The sequence below is a fragment of the Scardinius erythrophthalmus genome (genome assembly GCF_964197995.2).
Source record: "Scardinius erythrophthalmus genome assembly, chromosome: 17".
Classification (NCBI taxonomy): Eukaryota; Metazoa; Chordata; class Actinopteri; order Cypriniformes; family Leuciscidae; genus Scardinius; species Scardinius erythrophthalmus.
Window position 1 is genome coordinate 26,953,399 of NC_138237.1, and position 26,333 is coordinate 26,979,731.

A 26,333-nucleotide genomic window follows, 5' to 3' on the forward strand; every position below is an offset into this window, starting at 1 on the left:
TAATGTCTTAACAGACAAGGGTGGGCTTGTATGTAGCCTAATGTTACAAGGTTACAGTGCAGTTATCTGCAATTAATCATTGAAGCAATCTTACTCACAAAAATTACCTAAACCGACCACAATTTTGACTAAATAAGTAACTTAGGCTAAGCCTAATTTCCTGCTAACAAACGTAGCCTATTTTATTCATTAGTATGGAAAAAATAAAAATAACTGCGCACTTTTCTGAGGGGAAAAGTCAGAATTGCGAGTTATAAAGTACGAATTGCAAGATAAAAAGTTTGAATTGCCTTTATTTAATTGTTTATCTAGGGCGAAAACAATTAAGCTTCTATATATTTGCGATTTACATGGACTAGAGGATAAACATGGACTAAGTTAGATTCATAATACTGTTACCGGTTTGACGATAAACAATGATAAAATCGTTTCATATTTTAATTATCCTTAAGACCATATTTGATTACCGCAATTTGAACTCACGGTAAATACTGTCCAGCAAAGTTAGCAACAGTCTCACACGTGCTAAGGGAAATTGTGAACGAATTAATTATGGTTTTTTTTTCCGAAAACTTTTCTGTCTTCAGAAGAGTTGTGATGCCATTTTCTTTTCATCCTACCCTCCGTCTAATGCATAATGTTAATAAACTATTGCACAGCTGTTACCAGGGAAACAGCTATATTTTTTTGCTTTTCCATAAGCGCCATCTACTGTCAGAGTTAATTCAGCCTGCTGCGTTTGTTCAGACCATTGCGAAAGGGCATTTATAAAATCTAAACAATTTGGATAAGATTTACGGACTAATTATACTAGGCTAACTCTAATTTATAAATTTGACACATAGGTTTATCATTTTATAAAACGTTTTTGTTATAACTTTATTTTAACATATAGTAGGCCTATGTTCATATTTGTAGATAATGTTATGTCATAAGTCACCCAACTAACTTAAACAAAATAAATAATAATAATTTGTAAACTGTCGTAGTTAGGATAATGTTGTTATTTTGAAAACCAAAAGAATCATAGTGCTGCTAATTTTATTTGTTGTTTGTTGGTTTTCGATGTAAAACCAACTTAAAAACTCAGTTAAATGCTTTAGTGTGTGTAATAGGCTACAGTTCCAGGCAGTTGGCTACAGTGATAATATTGACAACCATTTTGGTCACTAATATAAACGTGATATGAAATTTGGACCTTGTGACCTAAAACACCCTGTAAAAACTGGAAGTAGCCTAGTAAACAGAAAAGAGTTCAAGGAAGTATAGCCTATTTTACTAACTCATCTGGTTAACTAAGTTCTTGCCACGCTTTAATAAATTCTATCGAGTTTTAAAAGACAATATAGGCTATTGTAATTTTACTGTATAAATATTGTAAAAAAGGGTAGCCTATGTTTTGGGAAAAAGGAATTGGCCTATTTATAAGACCTTTGTGGTAAAATGGGCCTTTATTTATTTATTTAATCAATCGTCTTTATTTGTAAAAGAATGACATTAAAAAATTGTTATTTAAAGGTTCTTTACGTGTAGTTATTGTTCTATTTAGAACCATATCGTAGCCTCGTAGCCGTTTTAGGTTCTTTATTCCCGCCTTTTTGATTTTCAAATCTAACCGTTAAAGCCACCTCATTACTGTTTTCTGGAGCTCAACACAGACTGTCATTCAACACACTCACTACAGGTAAATGATGAATTTAATTTCAAACTGTATCAGGTTTCCTAGATTCCTACCAATAATAGAACATGTGATCAGCTCTGTTCAGTTTAGGATACTTCACTCTTCTTCTCAGAGAGTGACAGAGATATTGAATTTATGATCCATATTGTTAGATTTTTATTTATGTATTATTATGCAAATACATACCCAGTCAAAAAAACAAAAAACAAAAAAAAAACATTAAAGCAATCCCATCACTTTTTGTCACTTTTTCCTTTTAACATTGTAAAGGGTTCACATACTGTCCGTTTTTGCTACTTTTGGCCTTCATAAACATAATTATCTTAAACAAATGGAAGAGACACACTGTCCCACTACCTCATCATCTACAGAGAGAAACTGCCACACAATTACACCAAAATGATGGACTTCATAGACACCTTAGGATTGTGAAGATATTGCATTAGGACGTGGTCTTCATGACAACTTTTTTCTGTTTCTAGTTGGTTTTAGTTCATGTATTTATTCATGTTCAGTGTTAGTAACCCTATAGATAGGCTTACAAGATATAATGAGAGGGGTAAAAATGATATTAATATATAATTTAAAGTATTAAAATAAAATGTATAATACTAATATTAATAATATAGTTACTATCCTAATATTAATAAAAATCCAAAAGGTTATTTATAACACCATTAAAGTCCTATAGCACTTCAAAGCATGGTTCTTTAAAGAACCTTATAAAGGGTTTTATTTAGCACCAAAAAGGGTTCTGCTATGGTTAAAGGATGAGGAACTCTAATCTAGTAGCCTACTGTCTAGAACCTTTTTTTTTTTTTTTTTTTTTTAAGAGCAGAGTTCTTTTCCTTTAATCCTTAACCTTTAATCACATTTGATAGTTTCTCTTATTGGTTAGTTTAGTCAATGTTATTATCGTGTCTTTTGTTAATATGCTAATGATGTGCAGGAAACACGTGAATTCAAAATAGCTGTTTAAACCAGTTTCATGTTTAGGCTATAGGCTTAGCCTATATGGATTGGTTTTAGATGAAAGGTGAGTGTAATAGAATGCGAATGAGCGTAAAATGTTCATGTGAGATAAAAGTAATAAGCACGGAACACACGCTTTTAAAAACGAGTCTAGGCCTAGTTTAAAAAAATCATTCTGAAGTCTTTTAAAGACTACATTTAGATTTAGGCGTGTAGCCTACTTTTTTTTTTTTCTTGTTCGAAATAAAAGTGTACAATAATAAGTCTTTATACAGATAGCCAACAAATCCTAATAAAATGTATTGAATTTCACACGTAGGCTAAATGAACTTTGCACATCGACTATTTTGACCTCATTTTGAAGTGCGGGTCCTCAGAGTATCCACACGGTGGCGCCAAAGCTCGTGATTAGAGACGAGATCTCAGTCCCGTTAAAAAATGTTATCAGTAGTATGCATAGTTTTTGGTTAATATTACGTCTTTTAGTGTCACATTTATCGGTAATATAATGCTAATATACAAAAAAAAAAAATCACTTGGTAATTTGCGTTTACTGTCAACACCGTCCTGCCTCAGTTGCTAGATTAATGTCTACGCAAAGAAATATACAAATTAATTATTTTAACTTAAAAAAATGATTGCTACCTTTTGAAATAGCTGAAAGGGACATGTAAACTAAATATAGTTGACCTATAGTTTAAATGTCTTTCTCTGTTGTAATAATAGTTTATACACAACAGCTCATACACAAAAGTAAAAAAAAAAAAAAAAAAAACAGACATTTGGCGAATTGTATTTTCTCAAGTCACATAGCCTATAGGATAAAACAGATAAAAAGAATTTCATCCAATATATTAATTAATTTCTCACCATTTATTTATGGTGTGAATGTTCAATAGCGTGACACGTGTATAACAACATAGTCAGGTGATTTTTTTTTTTTTTTTTATGGGGTAAATTATTTTGGGGTTTATTATTATTATTAATAATAGTAATGTTCTTTGGCAGTACAATTTATTTAGATTCTCTGTGTATCTGTAGTCTTCTGTATTCCTCTCTTCACTGAGAACAAGGAGTGAGATGCTGTATATTTGCCTAAAAGGCCTTTGACACCAGAATCATTGTAGTATCATGGTGTCGTCCCTTCCCCCTTCAACTAATGGATGGTCAAACACTCTGGGACTCAATCCTTATAATGAAAATACTGCATTAATTTTATTTTGTGATGTGTCATTGTAATTCAAGAGATGTTTTTAATCTTCAGATTGCTCCAGCACAGGCCATTTCAAAAATATTTGGCAGTGGCCCATCTCGCCCCACACGAGCGTATGCTCCTTTTATTGAATGCCGTTTGTCAGAGGTGGACATTAAAAGCTCCCCTTTATTTGAATAAACTATTCACATTTTATAAAAAGGAAAAAAAGCTGCACTGTAAAAATATGTAAATTGGTCCAGGGAAGAACGCTTGGCTCACACGTAGTCTTTCATATCTCAATGTTGTCCATTACAAAGTGCATCTCCTTTCCACTTTTTCATGTCATCTTGTCTTTATTGGCAGGTTGTGTACTGCTCTCTGATGATGAGATCGTGCCGGCCCATCCTGTGTTCACCAGCTGAGATCCGGAAGAGGTTGTGATGGACCACAAAAGATCAGGTGATTCTTCAAGCGATCAGCATACAACAATGCCATTTTCAGTATTACTGCAAAGCTTTCAGCTTTGACGTCAAATAAATGCATCTGAGCTGAAACCACCATAGACGTTGAGGACGACATGTGCCCCAGCATTCATCATCAGAATAGGTTCTTCAATAACAAATAACACAATTGTATTTTTGATCTCGGTCACTTTTTATTTTAGACAAAACAGCTTATATAATATTTGAAAACTTGTCTAACATATAAAAAGTCATGTGAAAGAAAAACACACAAAACAGGAAATTATATCAGTGAATCTGAAGACCTGTCATGGTCAGTAAGACCAGTCATTTTTAGATACATTTACCTTTTTATGAAAAGGCAAGGTTAGTCAAGGTTGTAAACTGTCATGTGATGGTATTCCCTAAAACCTTTGCTATTAATTTATTAATTAATAATTATCATATTTATAATTGTAAAAAAAAAAAAGTCAATCAACCTTACGTGAGTGTACTTAATGTATGCGGATGAAGCTGAATAACACATATCGAACTTTATATAGAGCTGTGAAATAATTACGTTTTCCAAACCATATGAATTCGACATGTAGACGCGCTTATACGTCACTGACCCTTCTCTGTAATGTCGTTTACATTCTTGCTCTGGAAAAGTGAAAATGAAATGGTTTTAATTCAGTCTTATGTGTTGCATCACAGCTTTCAGAAGCAGTGGGTTGAAAAATGATTGTTTTCTTGAGATCAAAATTAGGCCAAAGACATGAGCTTTCCTCCATTATAACCATTCTTGCTTTTGCTAGTTTTATGGTTTTAAACCCCTGGTGGTGAGCTATTCTTGTTATTTATTCTGTAAAACATTGCAAATTTTCTCAGAGGGAGTTTTAAATGTATTTATCAATGGGTATTTAGTAAAACATGCAAATTCTCTAAAAGGCAGTTAAGCTAGTTTCCCTACGGTACCATTGAGCGCTTGACATTGCCGCACATCTTTGTTTAGTGTTCCTCTTTTATCTAAGTTGCCTCACTTACAACACTCTAATACTGCAATAAAATCCCTACCGAGTGCGCGCTTGGTCACCTTGACATGCTGTTAAATTGCATTCGTGCTCCAGAAACTACGGATGTATCTTTTCCCCCCATTAGGTGCTCATGGGATTGCTTTTAATGACACTTTGCTGATTTGCTTTCACTGTAATAACAGACAGTCTTTGTGACATCCACTGGCTTCTGCAAACACCATGCTAATCTGACCACAGAACGTGTAGCACAGCACCAGCGTAATTCGATTCACGGCACATTGTGCTTACACGCTCCAAATCTGCCTTATGCCTGTGATATTGAAACACCTCTGCGTTTGCTGGAGCCTCACCAAATGAATGCGGGAAAGAGGAAAAAAAAAAAAACAGCAAGAGATGCACTCCTGAACCAGACGATAGCCAGTGGGGGCCAAATGAAAGCTCTCAGAATCGCTGTACATACCCATCGGTCAAACAATCCATTTCTGCCCTGACATCGCTGCAGTCCGTCTCTGCATGGCACAGGAGGAAGGTGGAATACTGTAAGCTGCAGAAACAAATACATTTCATATCCAGGTGTCCTACATTGAAATTTGTTTTTAAACTTAATTGCTTAACAGGTTTTAAGGGTTGTTTCGACCAGTACGAGGACATATTTCCTTTCTAACCATATATAAAAACAAATCAATACTTATAACTGAATCAGAAAATTATGTACCAATTGTACCAACGATGTACTAAAAACGTAATCGCATTTTTCATGTATAGACGACAACGTTGCACTGCAAATAATATAATTGTTTCAGCTTAAAAAAGTTTGTATTCCTGCTGCCTTAATTTTAAGTTTAGGCAACTTGGATATTTGAGTTGACTGAACTTAACATTTTAATACATTCTTTTAATTAAAACAATTAAAAAATGTTTACAGTGTGTCAAAACACATTGCATTTTCAGGCCCCTACAACGCTGCTGTCGTGTATTTGAACAGCCAAAACTCAAACGTGTTGTGTTAACGGCCCCTTAAAGTATTTGCATTTAATTAACATTTATTGTTACACTGTAAACTTTGCCCCTAACTGTAACCCAAATTACTCTAACCCCTATATAGTCCTAACCCTACGCTTACTCCTAAACCCAACCATACCTCAAACTCATTAGCAATACAATTTTTTTTTTTTTAAGTATAATTACACAAATGCATAGACTTGTGGGTATTTCATGTCACCTGAAGGCCACCTGAAAATTATTATGATCAATTATTGCCTATCAAATACAGAAGTAGCTGTAAAAAATGCACAAGTTAATCTTATTTGTCATGTTTTCTCCCTTAGATTAATGGCTGCTACGTTTATTATGGTCTTTAAGTTTTATATAAAAATAAAATTGACAGAAAATGACTCATTTGAATATGATTTGAGATGTTAAAAGTTGTCAATTATTCACAGCACACACACTTAGCGTTATAGTAATACAGATAGAGGGGCTAGTTCTTACTTGGCCTACTTTTTCACTTTTTGCAAAAATGTTTCTATGTTTTTGCAAAAATGTTTCATATTTCTCTCATATGTTCCCCCACCCCCCTTACAATATCACTATGGTTGCAGGTCACTTTGCCATCTCTTTTCTGTCACTGTGTAAATAAGTTATTTAAAGCAAATTCATGATTGGCGTTTGGATTCAGTCGGCCCCTCCTCTGAGTGCTGCTCTGACACGTGTTTATACGGCTTTTATCCTGTCCCCAACTCTTTGCTGAACAGACACTTTTGTCGTGCTGGCTGGTGAATTTTTTAACAGATCTCATGGCCACTTTCGCCTTTACGATTGCCAGGTTCACCAATTTACTGTAATGGACTGGAGTAGAGAGACTGGGTATTACAAATGATTTTGAGAGTGAAAGGAGAAAGTGAATGGAAAAATAAACAAGGAGATATAAAACTCTTTATTTGGAAGAGCCAGAGGTTAATATTTCATAAGGGCAGAGTATGTATCAAGTCCCTTTTTCAAGTTTTGAGCTGTAGTTTGTGTCACAGCCTTTTACTGCATGCAACACATTCAGATCATATTATCAAATCATTTTTATGGATAGGAATCGTAAAGAAATTTTAATGATTCTGGTTCCATTTCAAAGAACTACTACTTTTAAAGAAGTAAGTTATTATGAAAATGTTGATGTGCCAAATTGATGAGATGATTTCAATAATGAATTTGGAACAGTTATTGCAAAAGGTGTTACCAGACTTTTTTTTTTTAAATACATTTTTGCAGTCTTTTTGGTGGCAGGCAGCATAAATGCAATACAATAATTGGCCCTAATATGAAATGAATTTAGCAACATTCATTAATAAAATATAAATGCATGTCTTTAGCTGCACATCATATGAATAATAGCTACATGTCATATAAACAACAGTTGACAATGAAAGTAACATACTGTAGTTGACGCAAGTAACAGTTGACTGGACTCATTGTTACAATGGCAGCCAAGTCATTTTTATGTATGTTTCAACATGCAAATAAACAATACATAGTTCATTCAGTAAAATTATTGAAATATCTCTTAATCCTTCCTCATCTTGAATCACACTCATGCACGTTCACACAAACACTTTGTCTCGTCTGACACATATAGGGTTACATTATGATTAAAAACTAATCTATGGCAAATAATTCATTATCAACAGTTGTTATGACCCTACTGTGTGACTCTGTTCTCTATTTTATTCAAGAGTTGGCTCTACAGGCTAACTTAGTTGACAGGTGACACCTTTCACCAGGTTCACCGGTTTGCCTCATAATTTCAATGGTAGGCCTTATCTGGCCAACCAAAAGTTATTTTCTTGAATTTCTGCTGTTCTTGACTAAATATCCTCCACAGAACAAAATGACATCACTTAATGCTGGTCACATGGTTTTGGGATGAACCATTTTTTACTTTTCAAAGGGTGTTTGGTTGGTAACATAGTTGACAGAATGTTTGCGAACATTAATAAAATGAAATATTTTCTTATTTCAAAGAAAATGTATTTAAACTCAATCTTTCCATGAATTTTCTGAGGTAAAATTTGCCATTATGTCCCTTAAATTACTGTTTTTTATTTATTTATTTTTATTAATAACTATATTCATTAATAAAAAGTGAATGAATGTATTCACTTGCGTCAACTATGTTGGGATTACTCGCCTTAGTTGTTTATGACATGTAGCTAAAGACACACATTTATATTTTATTAATGAATGTCCACTATTTTTCTAGGGTATTTAGACAAGAGTCGAATATGACTGAATTGAATGATTAAATGATTAAAACATGGTTAATGTATGCATTATACACATGTCACAGCCCAACTGTTTTGAGCAATTAAATGTTTTCGCTCAGACTTGAAATTTAAAGCAAATTACTATTTCATTAAAAAATTGATGGCAGTTTAGTTGTTCCATTCCATTTCTGTGAACCTCCTTTAAAGACGTGACCCCAAATGCAAAGTCAGTTTGCATACATAAACCGTTTTTATGCAGTTTATCATGAGAATTGATTGTGTGACTGTTAGCATCTGTGACATCACAGTGGTTGTGTATCACTATAAATGAGTGCTTCTGAACGCAAAGGTTGCGCAGACGGCACACAGGCACGTTGGATAATTAGCGGCAATGACAAAGGAGCAGGGCGCTGAGCCGTGGTCTAATGCGTCGCTGGTGCCGGGACAGGCATGTGCCCCCAAAGCTCCAGCGCTGCCCCATTATTAATGAATGACCTTTGCTGATGTTAAAGGGTTTGGGAGCAAAATTAACGTCTGCACTCATTTGTTGCTGTCACATTCCTTCCTTAACTTTCTTCATGGTGTGCGAGAGATTGCTTTTTTTGTGGGGGTGCTATTAACTTATTCACTTAGAAGCATGATGAGTCGAGTTAGATTGATGTAAGGATCTGCGGTGTTTACGTGCCGGTACTTTCCGCATGCTGCGATGTGCACTGTTGCATTGGGGTCATTAAGTCTTCTGTTGTGCTTTCCATGGTGACGGTTTGTGATTGTTTTGGTCATTATTGTTACTTTTGTTTACAGCGAGTGAGTATTCAGGAAGTGTAAACAGTGGCACACATCCTCTTCTACCCAGAAGCCCCTCTACGGCCAAGCAGACAGAGCTCACTTCTACCTTACTTCAAAGAAAAAGGAAAAAAGTTAAACTCTGCACAGTTTCCTACCGAGTCTTGTTAAAACGGTGTGGAAAAAAAGAGGCACTTCAAAGGGCCAGTGCTGCTGACTGTCTCGAAAGCACAGAAAGGGTTTTTACTGGCCTGTTCTAGGTTATTAATCTCCACTGCACCTCACTAAATCTTAATTAGTCTGATGATAAAGAAAAAAGTCAACTAACAAAAACAACATAAGATCTTACAGCTAATCTCCATCTAAAGTTCATCAAAAAATGTCCCTCTGTAAATCGCGTAGTTGTGATGTTGCCGTTTGTTCGATCACTATTTGCGCTGAGAGAATGAGAGATAAGAAACAAACCTAGTAGTCATAAACATGCATATGTTCACCAGCAACCCTTGTTGAACTGAACGCAGAACTGTGAACGTAGTGTCCTGTCCTTCCTCTGACGTCATGATGAAGTCATGGTTTATTTTGTGTTAACGTTGTCTGGCACAGTGGTGTTATGTGCGTGCGTGTGTGTGTGTGTGTGTGTGTGTGTGTGTTAAAATAAAATAAGAAATACAATGATACATCAAGTAAGATTTATTGTTAAAGCCAATCACATTTAGTTGAGTTAGTTTTTAGGACATCTGCTTTTGTACTATTCCTACAGTCTACAATAAAATCAACATTGTAAATATGCATGCTTAACAAGAAAATACTATTACTTAAATATTTAATTCAATTTGAAACAAGTTTCACAATTCTTTTTAGCTATAGACATTTTAAATTGTTGTGCAGGAAAACAGCCCAAAAATGAAAAATGAATGACTCATTCTGTTCTGCATGGATTATTGTCCAATCAGATGCTCTTTAGAATAAGACTGTCCCGCCCCCCCCCCCCCCCCTATTTCACCTGCCAGTAACTACCAATAGCAAGTAGCCCTTTGATATGACAAGCACTTGTTTGTGAAGTCTTTTAAGAAAAGTAATTTGTCAATGGAACAAAGCAAAATTTCATTGTTATTGTCAACTGATCTGGCCCCATATCTGTAACTTGCAGTTTGAGTTGGTCTAAAAATAAAGTTTTTATGAAAACAAAAGCTGATTTTCCCTCCAGTGTGAATGTACTAGCTGTAGCTGGTAAATTTATCATGTTTAAATGTATTGAAAACAAGATACTGATTAATGTAGGCTTTTTTTGCTCCTGGTTTGCCCCCTCTTTCACCTCAGCGGAGTCGTTGTGACATATTAACTAAACTGGGGTTGGCGTGTACTTTTCTCTCTTGCTGTTCTTGGTGCGCTCAGTCACTAAATGTTTATATTTATATGTATTATATTTATATATCTATGCCTGGAATGGCTGCTTATGAGATCATTTCTTTTGCCTTGGGGGAGGAAGTGTTTTTTTGTAGTGAATAAAAGCACTTCCTTCTCCCTCACAGGCCCGGATTTTATGTTTATCCATGTCGTGAGAAAGCTACCGCGTAGTAATGCCTTTTCCATAATTAGGCTGATGGCAGGAAACACAAACTAAATAAATTGGTGTATAAATGGTGGAATGTGGTAAGGAAAAACACAAGACATACTGCAAAAAAAGGAGGTAATTTGCAACGGAAAGCTGTCGTACATTTCCGAAGACTGACTTTTGGCTTAAAAGGACAACGTTAATGTTGTTTGTTTGTTATCTTCATCTACAGTATGTTGCTCTGTTACAGTCCTCCAGTTTTTTGAGCTGAGTTAAAGTTGTAATTGTTTCCGTACAGCAACTGTTCTCTTTGACTGGCTCGTTTCCCCTGTGTAATCAGGCAGATCTATTGAACACTGATCACTAAGGTTATGTCAAGTGCACTTGAGTGGTTCTTCCTTGTCTGATCTGTGTAAACTGGGGTCCTCTAATAATCACAAATTTACATTGATCATTGTTGCACATTTATTTCTTATCTTGTCATCACAATGATTGATTGACACATTCTGTCTCATTCATATTCCCAAATAGAAATCTCTCTCGTTTGGCCTGATGAATCCACCCAACCCAGGCTCATTGGAAAAATGTGCCCGTGGCAAAAAATTAAGTTGCTTCTTGCACATTTTGCGACACTTTCAAAGTGAAATGTCCAGTGAGTTGTGCAAAAAGGGTGTTTAGTTTTATCAGATGAACTAGAATCTGGCAATTTTTTTATCTTTGTTACGTTGTTACATTGTTTGTAAATGAAATGCCCGGTGAGTGTCGCTCCAAGCTGAATGTTCTATTGCTTTTGAAAATAATCTTCTAGCAACATAGTGTCGGCCCAGATCCGGGCCACATCTGGTACGGATCTGGGTCGACACTGTTGCTGTCTGCGGGCCCACCTACATTAAACTCTACCCTAAACCTAGCCGACAGTGATAACAAAAACAACTTTGAGATAGATATATTCAGTTTAGCTTGCTTCTACAAGTCTTTGAGCTCTTTGTGACTCATGTTTCACGGGACTTATACCTGAGCGCTCCGCACCACGAGTGCAATACCTGGTACATGAATGGTGAGCTCCAAGCAAGTTTACTACATCAGAAAAGCGTACAAATGGAGCTGGTTATATGATGCAAAACTCACAAAATATTACTTTACAAATCACACACTATGGTAAAAGCATTTTGAGGTCATAACATAGTATTGTACAAGGAACCACACAAAAATAAATCACAATTAGTGTGAAAAGGAATAAAAGTGGTTGCCGTCTTACTGTCTCTAGTGCTCGTGTCAGCTGTAAACTCCAGTGAATTGTGTATAGTTAAGTTTTTTTTAAGTTTTTCAAAAATGTAGGTAGAGGCACTTTTTCCCAATGAGCCTGGGTGGACTTCACCACCTCTTGGGCTGCATTAACATTTCAAGGCCTAATCTTAGCTATTCCGCTTACTTTTGTCCAGCTTGCTTTCATTCACTTAAGAATGTTAGCAAGATATACCAACTGCTTTTATTAATATCCAATGAATTATGCAGTGTCATTAGTGAGCTTTTAAAGGAGTGCTTAACATGAACATCAGTAAAAATTACATTATCATTTTGCACATCCTTGTTTTAAGAACCATTGTATGATTTCAATTAAAACATCATAAGAGTCCAATTAATTGCATCACTTAATACTGGCTCAATTGTCTGCCTTCCATGAATCTTAAGGACGTCATGAAACAGAGGCTGCAATAGTCTTTTCTTCCCTATTGTGACGTAAATCTGAGTAAAACGGCTTTTTGAATGAGAAAAAATGTAGGGCAGGACTTGATTTTTTTTGTTTATCGGGAATTGCTCGGATTGTTGGATGGTTGTGGTTTGCTATTGTTGTGATCTCATGATGTGAGTGACAGGTTGTCCCGCCTTCGTGCCAAAAAATATGTCATTATATGTACTGCAATTCTGCAATATTCTATAAAAAAAAACAATAATTGTCCATTTTGATTTTTAGGACTTGTCTTACCTGGTGCTAAGAGATACTTTCAGACCAGGGCTAACTTAACCTCTCCTATTACCTCTCTGCTGCATAACAGTATTGATAAATACTAAATTAAGAGGAGAATCGGAAATGAATTATCCTCGTAGTTGTAGGCCAGATACATATATTAGAACCACATTTAAAACTATCCCAAATTGAATGCTAAAAATCCAATATCATATGCATTTCTGCTGTTGATTTGAAAATTCTGAATTGTTTTCCCAGACAACAACATAGTGTCGGCCCAGATCCAGCCCACATCTGGTACACGTGGATTCAACACGTACCAGATGTGGGCCGAATCTGGTCCGACACTGTTGCTGTCTGGGTTACATCATAGATGCAGCCTTTGATTAACCCAGAAACGTCAGTCTAGGGGTCACATGTTGCCTCAAATCTTTGAGCCAAGTTTCATGCGAAATAAACTCTACCACTAGGCTTAGCCTATACGACATTTCAGTTTAATAATTCTTTAATTCATTGCTATTAGCTTATCAATTGTGTATTTTATTATTTTGCATTTGTTTTTTTATATTCCGTAACTATAATGCTTGCTTAACAGACATTTCGATTTTGTACATGAATAGCATGGAGTGTTGTATCCTTTCTTCTAGTACCCTAGTATCCCATGTATCTGTGGTCTGTGGCCATCAGTAGGTGTGTGGTTTGGGTGTGGCGGTGTCTCTGTGTCCTCTTCCTCTGCAGGGACAGACGGCAGCGACGCACACGTTAACACTGCGCTCAAACGCTTTCTGACAGCTTTGGCATATGCCACCCGCTAATTACAGTGCCAGTCCTCCCCCGCTGCTGTTTACTCACCCTTCACTGCTTTATCTGGATTAGCCTGACGAGCCACTGCACACTTATTCACACACACACACACACAAACACAAACACACACACATTTATTCAGCTGATGGTGCAGGGATCGATTCCTCTCATCTTTGGTTCTGAAATCTCTCATTCTTACACATTAAGCAGTCTGTCTCCCACAAACCACCACACATACACATATGTATGTGAGCAACCTTTCATATTCTACTGTTCAGATGATACATGTGTCCAAGTTATCTTCCTCCTTGTGGAATACACAAGTCATGCTTCTAGAGAACCTTCACATCTGATGGGCGAGTTAAAGAAATTGAGTTTAATGCATGTTAAGTTATAGCAAGGGACTTTGTGGAATGTCGTTATAATAAAAAAAATTATCAACTCCTTTATGATCAACTAAAAAAAAATTGTTACCGTAATACTTACTTACTAGAGCCCGACTGATTTATTGGTCTGCCGATTTTATCGGCCGATATGAGCCTGTCGCAGATATATCGGTATCGGTGTATATGGCGCAGATATGCCACCGATATGTTTTTTTTTTTTTTTTTTTTTTTACAGAACATAACGTGGATAAAATGCTTGTAAATTGTGTAACTATGTAGTTTGTCCAGCAGAGAGCGCTCCTTTGTTTGCTACTGGCGACCCATGTCACTGTGGTGACACCAGCCACTCCTTTCACTTCAGTAAAAGGAGGTCTCTTCAGACACGGTGTAAGATGTGCACACATTAGCTTCCACTCCACTGACAAGGTATGAAACATGGCTAGCCAGCTAATGTAGGAAAACAAGTATGATAAGCTCTGTCGTAGATTTTTCCCTAAACCTAACTGAGTCCTATCTCATCTGACCCAAGTCTACCTGGGCCTATAATATTTATACTCTAGCGTAGGGCTGGGCGATATATCGCATGACATTGTTAGGTGCATCTCGTCAGTAAAGCCGGTTCCTTGATTAGTAGTAAATCGCCATCACCTGCTTTCAGATGGAGCGGCATTTAAAACACAGAGCCGTAGTTCACTGACAAGCTAAGCAGGTGATGGCGATTTACTACTAATCAAGGAACCGGCTTTACTGACGAGATGCGCCTAACAATGTCATGCGATATATCGCCCAGCCCTTCTCTAGCGCGTCTACACATCGACGTCGGCTGGGTGCTAATCCTATACTCTAGCGCGTCTACACATCGACGTTGGCTGAGTCTAATTCTATACTCTAGCGCAGGGGTGGGCAAACTTTTTGGCTCAAGGGCCACACTGGGTTTTAAAATTTGACAGAGTAGCAGATCTCATGAAAGTGCATATCTATACCACGAATTTTATTTCCCGTGCCATTTATACGGCAAAAATGTTTTTTTGCGTGCATATGCTACACACTGTTAACCCCTTGGTTAGGATTAGGGGTGCGGAGTGCGTGCCTATTACACGCCATAAAGTGCGTATGATATGCACGCGAAAACTGCGCATCATAAGCACTACAAATACAATTCGTGGTATTCGCACTTTCATGAGATCGGGCTGAGCAAACACATTTACGTTGTGGCAACGTCTGCGCGAAATTCAACAACTGAGAGACGACATTCTGACTAGATATTACCGTTAGTAATATCGTTTTTATGCTAGATATCCCCCATTTAGCATGTTATGTTTTGAGGTTAATTTTTAATTAGTCAGATGTTAGATAATTATAGCCTATACTTTTTAAATATTGTTTATCCTTATTATTTAATGGGCCTAACAGTAAATTAGAAACAAAACACCTGCAAGTGTACACTGACAGAAAAAATGACAGACGGTTACGTTAATTCAACTTTATTAAAACTGCATATGTGGCAATCAATTTGCACTTCCAAAAGTCATACATTTGTGGAAAAAAAACAAAATAAACGAATATACACATTTATTTTAAGTATAATAAAATAAAACATAAAAAGCAAAGGCAGATCAGAACATTTAATGAACAAAACCGGGTTCACATGGCAGACGGGAGCGTAGTCGAAAGCCGGGCGATAAAGGTCGGTATACGGAATCAGTCAGGATACATCCACAAATCCAGAGGAGCAAAGAAACTAAATAGCAGACAAATCAAAGGAAAAAAACTAATCAGGTGTGCAAGCGGTTACAAAACATTTTTTTTCTCTGTGAGTTTCCAAAAAAGGAAAAAACATTAACGTGCAACAAGCCTATGCGCTTAAGTCGCTGTCTGTTCATGGAGTGCTGAAATGTCAATTATTCAATCATGTGCAACGTCCTGTGTTTGTTGGGATATTAGTTAAGTTATGATGAACTAATATAAATTACATATGAAACTCAATACCTAAAAGGTAAAGATTAGACTACCTACCTACCTTATTCAGTTTCAATGAGAACAGTGTTGTTGATCACCCTTTTTTGCCAGCGCATCGAAGTTTGGTGTCAGTTTAGTTGTGGCAATTCTCAGGACCGATCTCAGGTGATCATCAGTTAACTGGGATCTGTGGCGTGCTTTGTTGATGTTCATCACGCTGAACGTCTGCTCACACACGTAAGTAGAGCCAAACAACACCAGCATCTTCTGTGCCAACTGCCGGATGTTTGGAAACTTGGTTTCGTTGAGTGAAGCATAAAACTTATCCACGTTCAAGAAGTCGAACCTCTCCTTTAAGACGGAGTCACACTGCAGATCTATCAATTCCAATTGCAACTCCTGCGCCGCTGTTTCAGAGTCCAGTGACAGGGGACATGACACCAGCTGAAGTGACTTCTCAATTTTTTCAAAATCAGAGAATCGACGGCAAAATTCTCCGTGCAGGACATCCAGTGATTTGTTGTATTTCATTGCATGTTGAGAGGCCTCTTTCAGCTTAGCTAGTGTGGGGAAATGAGTGAATGTGTTGTTTGAAATTTGCCTTTAGAATAAAGTCAGTTTGGTTTTGAAGGCTTTCACATTTGTATGCATGTCATGCACAAATTGATCTTTCCCTTGTAGCTTCTCGTTCAGCACATTCATGTGTGCCAATATGTCAACAGCGAACGCAAAATCACAAAGCCAGTCGGTGTCGCTCAGCTCAGGAAAATCGTCAGCCTTCCCCATTAACTCCAAAAATGAGCTTATCTCCCCTTTGAGCTCCCACACTCGCTGACATGCTTTCCCCAAACTTAACCAACGGACATTAGAGTGGTACAGTAAGTCCTGGTGATCAGCATCAGTTTCTTCAAGGAATTGAATGAATTGATGGTGGTTAAGTCCTCTTGCTCGAATGAAGTTAATGAGCTTTACGACTACCTTCACTACATGATCAAGCTGCAATACAGACTTGCACAGAACTTCCTGATGGATTATGCAGTACAGGAAAATTATATCCAACTCAGGGTTTTCCTCTTTCACCTTATCCTGGATTCTTTTCAGCAGCCCGACGTTTTTTCCTGTTAAATTTGGCGATCCATCTGTGGTGACATTCACAAGTTTACTCCATGGTAACTTCAGTCTCACGATGACACCAGTCAAGCTGTCATACAAGTCCACTCCTCGTGTTGTCCCCTTTATGGACTCCATGGCCAAAAACTCCTCCGTGATCTCAAAATTATCATCAATCCCTCTGATAAAAATTAAGAGCTGCGCTGTGTCTTTTGTCGTTACTTTCGTCCAGTGCTAACGAATAGAACTTAAATGACTCGGCTTTTTTGTTCAAGTCGCTGGTCAAATCTTCGTCAATTAGTTGTATACGGCGGGTCACTGTTCTGTGTGATAAACTAATTTGTTCAAATTTGTTTTTGCTCTCTGGACACAAGAGACTCGCAGTCTCTACCATGCATTCTGTCAAAAACTCCCCTTCGGAGAAAGGCTTGCTGGCCTTTGCTAATTTGAATGCCAGCAAATAACTTGCCTTGGTACTTGACTCCTGAATAGTAGCATGTCGAAGAAAAATGTTTTGCTGAGCCTGTAAATTGGCTGCTAACCTCTGAGCAGTAGCCTTCCTTTCTTGCTCTGACTGGTTGCTAACATAGTTAGCATGCTTGGTGGAAAAGTGGCGGCTGATGTTGTATTCTTTGAAAACTGCAATGGTTTCTTGGCAAATAAGACATACTGCCTTTGATCGGACTTCGGTGAAAAAATATATTTAGCTGTCCACTCCTTATTAAAAACTCGGCATTCACTGTCCACTTTTCTTTTCTTTGATCCACTCATTATTAATTTTACACGTAATTTAAAATATTTCGGCTGAATCCTCAGCGTGAGTGCTTCAATGCGACTGTTATTTATAGAACGTGTACTTTGGTTTCCATGGTGACGCGTCATTGCTTGTTACGTGACACACCGCAGCCACAACAGCGCTGAATGAATGATGATCTGCTTTTGTCATTTTTTCCTTTTTTACATTTGTTAGCTATGGCATGAAATATCTGATATTCCGATTGTCAAATATATGCAACGCAAAGTATTGCAAGAAAAAGGCTAAATGAATGCGATCTTAAGACAATTTTTTAAATAATCGACGGGCCGGATTAAACAGCCTAACGGGCCGTATGTGGCCCGCGGGCCGTAGTTTGCCCACCCCTGCTTTAGCGTGTCTACACATCGATGGCTGCTGAGTCTAATCCTATACCCTAGCGCGTCTACACATCGACGTCGGCTGGGTGCTAATACCTGTTCCCGTAACTAGCTTACTTCCTGCGCAGGAATAATCGACAAACAGACCTCAGCAAATGTCCTTTAAATGCTTTAATCACGGCCGGAGGATCTCTCGAGCAGTTCTCAGACAATTTTCCTCAAGAAGAAGCAAGGCTGGAGGATCTCAGACAAATTCCATTGAGAATCCCACCAGCTAAAAGAATACAACCGTTTTTATAGAATAAGGAGGTATGGCAAAAATGTCATGCTGCATTACATAATTTCCCCACAATTTGATTTCTGTTACCAGGTAAAGCAAACTTTGTTTTAATGATTACTTCATTGATAATCACAAGGTTCAAATTTAGTCATCTGTCTAGTTTCAATTCCCATATTTATTATTTTTACACTCACACAACCAAAGTAAAAGGGGTATGGCAACACAACATCCAACATTCAAAAACACAGGACAGAACGTTTTAGTACATTGTGTTTCAAAGTGTTATCATGTTAGGACTAAAAAGAGAAGTAAGGTTAGATGTTAGAAACATGGTTGGTTTAATATACAGTTTACTATTTTATCTATTAAAAATCCACCACAGCTCGTTGTGAGAGTAAAAGACGGGGACGTTGTTTATTTACTTTATAGCATTGCGTCTCACCAGGTGAAACGTAGCGTTATTCAACACTCATGCCACCACTGCACTGGTAACTAGTTAGCAACTTACCTTTAAGACACCGCTTGACTGCTTGTCTGCTGCTGCCTGAACAAGACACCGGACACGAGCGGCGCAATGCAACAAAAGACAGTTGAACCCATTATAATCTGTGATGTTGTCTACACTGGATGCGGCGCGACCCGAGCGACAAATCTCCGACAGTAAACTAATCATGCCTCATTATTTTTATGACGTACTGACATGAAGGACACATGATTAGTAACAGACGCTTTGCCGCGTCCAGGGTATACAGCTTTTAGCTGTTGCAACGCGAGCAACAACGGTCGCGTCCGGTGTAGACACAGTGTTAGCCCATTCTGCCTATATCACTACGTTACAACATCATTATTCCAAGAATTTATATTATTATAACACTATATTATTGTATAGGGCCATTTTGCTTAATGAGTAGTTTCACGTTTAGTACATTTTGCTGACTACTTACTTACTTATTTAAAATAGTATTTAAGTAAAAATACTGTACATGTGTAATCAAACATGTTTTCATTATGGTATTATTACTTACTTTAGTAAGAGTACTTCCTCCACTGACAGAGACTAGAGGAATTAAGACTAATAATAGAAGATAACAAGGTTTTGCCAGTGACACTTTTGATATATTTATTGATAGAAGTTATTTTTTATATAACGTGACTAAATAAAAAGACAAAGTCATTAGTAAAGATTATGCAACAGTTTAGAATATAATATAGAATAGAACATGCAATGCAAACTAGTTTGGTTACAGCTCAAATGTATCATTCTCCTTCTATCATTCACCTTGCCTCCATTTCATATATTTGTCACACAAGTGTTTGATCACCACATTTGAGTGATCATTGCAAAACATTTGTTGATATATACACAGTGTTTCCCACACATAGACTAATTCGTGGCGGTGCGCCACAGAATCACCACTGGCCGCCACATATTGCGTTTCATTATAAAAAAAATTCTTTACGCTATTTAAAACACGCAGCGTATTCATTCAGCTGTATTTCCTTTCCCTGCTCTCCCTCCGTCTCTCTGTCACTCACGTGTCTCTCTCACAAGCGAATTTTTGTCTCGCGCTTGCGCTTGCGATAAGGCGCATATTACTGAAAGAACCAGCAGAGAGAGAGGCCTGGTCACGCGCGTGCGTCTTCAAACTGTCTTGCTCTCTCTCGCTCCCTCGCGCATATTAATCAAAATCCATTGAGAATTGACACGATGGTAAAAGATCGGAAGGACGAAGTTTCACATGGAGCATTCGGAATTTTTTTTCCTGAATTACCGCTGGGCATAGCCGCGGGAACATATTTTATCAGGGGGGTGCTGGGGCTGGGGCTTGATATTGCGGGGCGGTGCTATGGTAGAGGTTTTTTTTAAACAAAATCCTAATATTAAACAATATTAGCCCAAACAAAAAGATGAACATACAAATGAATGAGTACAGAGTTGTGAGAACGCTCAGAACTCATGATACATTTTAAAAAGCACAGCACACAAATCTGCATATTACCTTATGATACTCACTCAGGAGTGCCGGTTCACACAGAAAGCATAATCTTTTAAAGCGAAAACGCAAGACGCCAAACGCGGGCAGTGGAACGGGGGGAAACCGCAAGGTCTCGAGGCGCGTTTTAGTTGAACTTATTTTAACTTGAGTGCTGCGTTTTGAGAAAGCTGTGTCATGCGCGAGACGCGAGCACAACTGTTAAACACGAGTAGTGCGTTCACACTGAAAAACAATGGAAAAGTAGCAGAGTGGAATGGCTGACGTTCTGTGTGAACTGCCCCTAATGCCGATGAATGCTTTAATCAATACATATAGGCTATATTTAGTTTTTTCACATGCATTAAATGAGTGTCAAATCAGTTCTGAGATGCTGGTCCTCAACCAGTGTCACGTCACTCACTCCATGCGAGATCGGCTTATTGCCTCATGCTATATTCATTTCTTTTAGAGTCATAAAACCCTATTCGACAACATATAAAAACGAAATAATCTTTAGAGTAATTTTATAAAGGTTGAAGGTGTTCTTAAAAAACAGGTTGAAAAACAAAAAGTTATTTAAAAGTCATGTCATCTTAAATTCCAATGTAGTGAAACAGCTGTCGTCAGGGGGCAACTTTTTTACGTTGCCTTATCTTCTCTGAAAAGCGTTCCGCCCATTCAGCTGACATAAAAAAACACTTTCAATAAACAAAACAAAACCTATCCAATGATGAAATGTTTTCTGTGTTGACAAATCTTGTGCGATGTCCTAACTGCCGGGATAACATAAAGCATACAAGTCCGCTAATGACACGTCCGATTCGCGAACTAATGACTCCTTTGAACCGATTCCATTTAATGGATGGTTAAAACAACTGATCTGTCCAACACTGAATCGGTGTAGAACAAATCAGTAACAATTTACAATAAGGTTCCATTTATTAAACTCTAGTTAACTACATTAGTTAACATTAACTATTAATAAACTGCACTTCTACAGCATTTATTAATTTTTATTAATGTTAATTTCACCATTTACTAGTAGCCTACATTATTTAAATCAAAAGTTGTATTTGTTAACATTAGTTAGCCTAATGCACTGTGTGAAGGAACATACAGACATACAGTGTGAAAATAAAAATACAGCTGTTCATTGTTTGTTCAACTAAGATTAACAAAGATTAATAAATACAGTAACAAATGTATTGCTCGTGGTTCATGTTAGTTAGCCTAATACATTAACTAATGTAAACAAATCAAACCATATTTAACACCTCTTAAAATGAGAATGTAAGTGTGCTTACCCCATTTTTTTAGTAAGAGTTGTTAGCAAGATTTAACCTTAATAAACTACTGTATTTTCAGGTTATCTTTATGACAATGTGTAGAACAATTACCAAAACAATCTTTTAGTTTAGACTGTTTGCGGTAAATGCAGTTGGGTTGTCGAGGTCAAAACTCTAAATAAGATGTGAATCAAATAAACTTACTATAAATAATGTTAGGATATGGCTTTTTTTTTTTACTCTTACACTGAATGTTTGAATTTTGTGAAGGTGTGAATCATTTTTGATTAATATTTAATAAAGTTCTGTGTAACAAATTATTAACGAAGGATCTGTAATCTGTTCAGGGGTAATGTTTTCATTTACTATTTTTAACATGTTGATGCAGCGTCAGAGCACGCTCCTGTCATTCATTATCACTCCTAATGGCTTTCATTTATCAAATAAGAGTATAAAGGTTTTGTAATCATTATCAAATGACTTTTTGATGATACTTGCTCAGGTGGTTGCTGGGTTCAGCTTGCATCGATATTGTTCACGAGAACACACAGCATACATTTCTAGTGTTAAGCCGGTCGGCAAGGTAGCCAAGGCACACATAGCCTTAAGTCGTTAAGCTGGTCAGCAAGGTTGCCAAGATGCCAAGATAGTAAAACATGCAGTCCCATTAAAAAAATAAAAAAAAATCAGTACATATGTCTTGGCAATAGATCTGCTGTTTTGGGGGATGTTTTTTTTCCTACCCCTTCATGTCTCCTGTCTATGTCATCATTGTGCAGATATATCTGCTGATGCAGCAGCTTGTTTTACCACTCAAAATCACGTGCATATTACCTCTACTGTCTATGTATTGGCTCCATAGGGGATTGAGTTCTATGTTACGAGGATGGTGGATAATTATTCTATATGTGATATATCTATGCTCCCCCTAAAGGTAGTGGTAGGCCGATGTCACAGTTTAAAGTGTTCTCCCTGGGCCAGTATTCCTGATGAGCTGTGTCATGCAAGTGAAGCTGAAATGGCTAAACCTTAGGGCTCTGCTCTTGGGATGCATGTGGCTAACACAAAGAAACTGATGACGTACATTGTAGGGATGGGACGATTACCGGTTTTACGATAAACCACGATAAAATGTACTGACGGTTAGTAATATCGTTTAAAATTTAATTATCATTAAAACCGTGTTTGATTATCGCGATTTTAGATCCTGTTCAGCCAGCAACAGTCTGACGCAGCCGCAGGCGCAATGTTATTTTTTTTATTCAAGAAGGAATTGCGGAAGGCAGTGACCGTGCTCGGGAGAATTTTCAGCCTTTTAAAAGAACCAATTCTGATGTGTGGTCATATTTTGGCTTTAACAAAAGTCCTGAGGGAAACTCTATCGAGGATAGTCACCCTGTCTGCAGAACATGCACAAGAAAAAGTCGCTGCAATAACTTCAGATCTGCCGAGTCATCTTGTGTGACCATCACCGACTGTTGTATAGCGAACGCAAGGCAAGTTAACTTTGACCTCAATACCAAAACTATGTCTGGGAAATAACTGGGCATGAAATGTTGTTTTAAGTTTAACTATTTTATATCAATAAACGTGAGGCTTCCGCAAAATAAAAGTTCGCAGCAAGTGGCTTAGCCAAAGACGAACGAACAAGTTCAAACAAGACTATTAAGAGTGACATTTAAGGGATAATAATTTATATTCATTATACACTTATTACACCGATATTTTTTTTTACCACATAGGCTAATTACGGGGACAATGAATTGAGATTAATCTTTTCTTACCTTTTTATAAATCATGTACAGCGTAGGCTACAAAACAATCGTTCAGACAAGATGATCACAACAATATTATCAAACTCTATAAACAATAAATCAACTCTGATTTATTAATTTTCAATACAATTAAAAACGGAGACACAAGACGGCAAGTTGTATTTGAATGAAACGAGAGAGCGCGTCCATTGTGATGCATGTTGTAACGTCTGTCAGAGAGTTTGAAGTCTGCCCAGATGAAGAATAGCCTACATGACAGTGCAAATGAACTGGTAGTTCCACGAGACTTTTATAGATGTTTTCTCTCAGTTAAGCACACTCTTCACATACATGTATGTCGAAGAGCGAATGTTAAAAGGGAAAAGAAAACACTCTAAAACACGCTACAAATCAAAGTAAACACATTATAATAAAACAACGGTCAGCAGTAGAACGGTCATCTTCCTCTTTGCGCGAGCAATCTCACTCTCACTGTGCGTGCGCGCTCACATAAAAACAGCATGCATACAATAACGTACGCCATAGAAGAAGTTATCTTAAAGGCACATCCACATTCATGTCATGAACACTACTTAACACTAGGTGGCCGTTACAATGCATGTGCGCGGTCTTATAATGCGTTGCTATTGACGACCGTCATTATAAGAAAGGTAATGCTTTAAAAAGTGCATAGAGCTGCTTGTTTTATTTGTTGTTTATTGATTTTCAAATATAAAACTTGTTGAAATGTCTTCAGTGTGAGCATCAACTCTTTTTGAACACTTTCATCTCGTTTTAACAAAACCGTGATAATATTGATAATCGCGATAATTTTGGTCACTATTATCGTGATATTAAATTTTCATACCGTCCCATCCCTAGTACATTGTATGCACCCTCATTTTCTCACGGGCGCACTGGTAGTGACATCATGGTCTGTTGCGGCCAATAAAGTTGTCATGTTTACACACGTGCTTCAGAAACCAGTCACGCTGATATTGTTCCCACATACAGTTGATCCAAGACGCAGTGTCCATAAAAATATTAAGCAGCACAACTGTTTTCAACATTGATGATGATAATAATAAGAAACATTTCTAGATCAGCAAATTTCTGAAGGATCATGTGACACTGAAGCAGAGGTGGGTAGAGTATCCACAAACTGTACTCAAAGTACAAGAACTTATAGAAATATTTACTTAAAGTAAAAGCAATAATCTTAATAGTTACTTTAGTAAGAGTAAAAAAGTATCCAATGAAAAAACTACTCATGGATTTGGCAGACACTTTTATCCAAAGCAACTTGCATTGCATTTCAAGGTACACATTAACATTCTTATCAGTTCTTGCTTTCCCTGGGAATCAAACCCATGACCTTGGCGTTGCAAGCACCAATGCTCTACTGTTTGAACTACAGGAAAGTAGCTAGTTACGAGTTACTTTGGATTATACTGTATATAGGCATATATATTGCGTTCAATAACATTATTAGATATTTAATTTGAAGAGGCATTTAATTTAAATGATCATTATCATCATAATTCGATAGGCTGTCTTTGCAACAAACACAGAAAAGACGATGATTATTTCTGGCATCTGTAGCCCGAAAATCATTGCATGTCCTTTGGTTTGTATAATAATAACTTATACAACTACATTCGGATTATTAGACAATGTCGAAATAAAGTGAATCGGCAGAGTTTTGTGTTCAAAGGCATGTAAAGAGAACTATTGACACGGAGAAGAAATAGTTAAAACTCTTTACATGTGCACTGAACATCTGAACACCAACAATGATCAAATGCACATTGACGGATCTTCTTCCATCTGTTCTCCAAAATGTAATCATATGTATATTTCCGCAGGCACGTGTAAACTGGTTAACTATATCTAAGCAAAAGGCATTCGTTTTCAAGATGAACAGGTCGCCGCCATCGCGCAACACTCACACATTACAGCGGGATGGCGGATGTTCATTTCACACTCTGTGAACAATGGTAGCTTATTTAATGTATAAATTAAGGTATATGTTCAAAACTGTTTGGTTGCAAAATGTATTACCTGTATGAAATGAAATCGAATGTAACTCGTTCACAGACAGCATATGCAGATGTTCAACTAATAAAGACCTTCATCGCTGGCCAACAATAGGTTGCTTTTGCAGATTTGCTTTTAATTGACTGTAGGTCCATGGCCACTTCATCCAACGCTCTTGATGTTCTTAAATTTCCTGTTATGACTCAAGAGTGAGAAACTGCTTCAGATAATTCAGTGTGTGCAGGGAACTGAACAAATAATTCAAACTGATTTGCGAACCAATTTAGACAGTTTTGATGAAGTCTTTGAACAGAATCGACTCAAATGAGTGATTAATTTGTGAATTGAGCATCGCTCATGCCCCAGAAAAGGAGACCGCACGCTTGGAATAAACTACGCATTTCTTAACATGTGTTGCATTACAATAAAGAAACGAGAGAAACGTTGCCCAGCGTAACTAACTCGAGTACATTTCTAATGAAAAACTGTACTTTTACTTCAAGTACCCACATTTAAATCTACTCTTAAAAAGTACACATTTTCCAAAAAATAAGTAAATGTACTTTGTTACTACCCACCTCTGCACTGAAGACTGGAGTAATGATGCTGGAAAATCAGCTTTGTATCACAAGAATACATTACACTTTAAACCGTATTCAAATAGAAAACAGTGATTTTAAATTGTAATATTACCCAATATTAGCTTTTTTACTGTATT

General features: G+C 37.1%; 1 long non-coding RNA gene across 1 annotated transcript in view; it reads left to right on the top strand.

Moving 5' to 3' along the window:
- Positions 1-26,333, top strand: part of LOC308705859 — a 49,885-nt gene that overhangs the window by 368 nt on the left and 23,184 nt on the right. The window contains exon 2 of the long non-coding RNA XR_014031967.1: positions 4,212-4,307. This is a non-coding gene — a long non-coding RNA (uncharacterized lncRNA). The remainder of the gene's footprint in view (positions 1-4,211; positions 4,308-26,333) is intronic.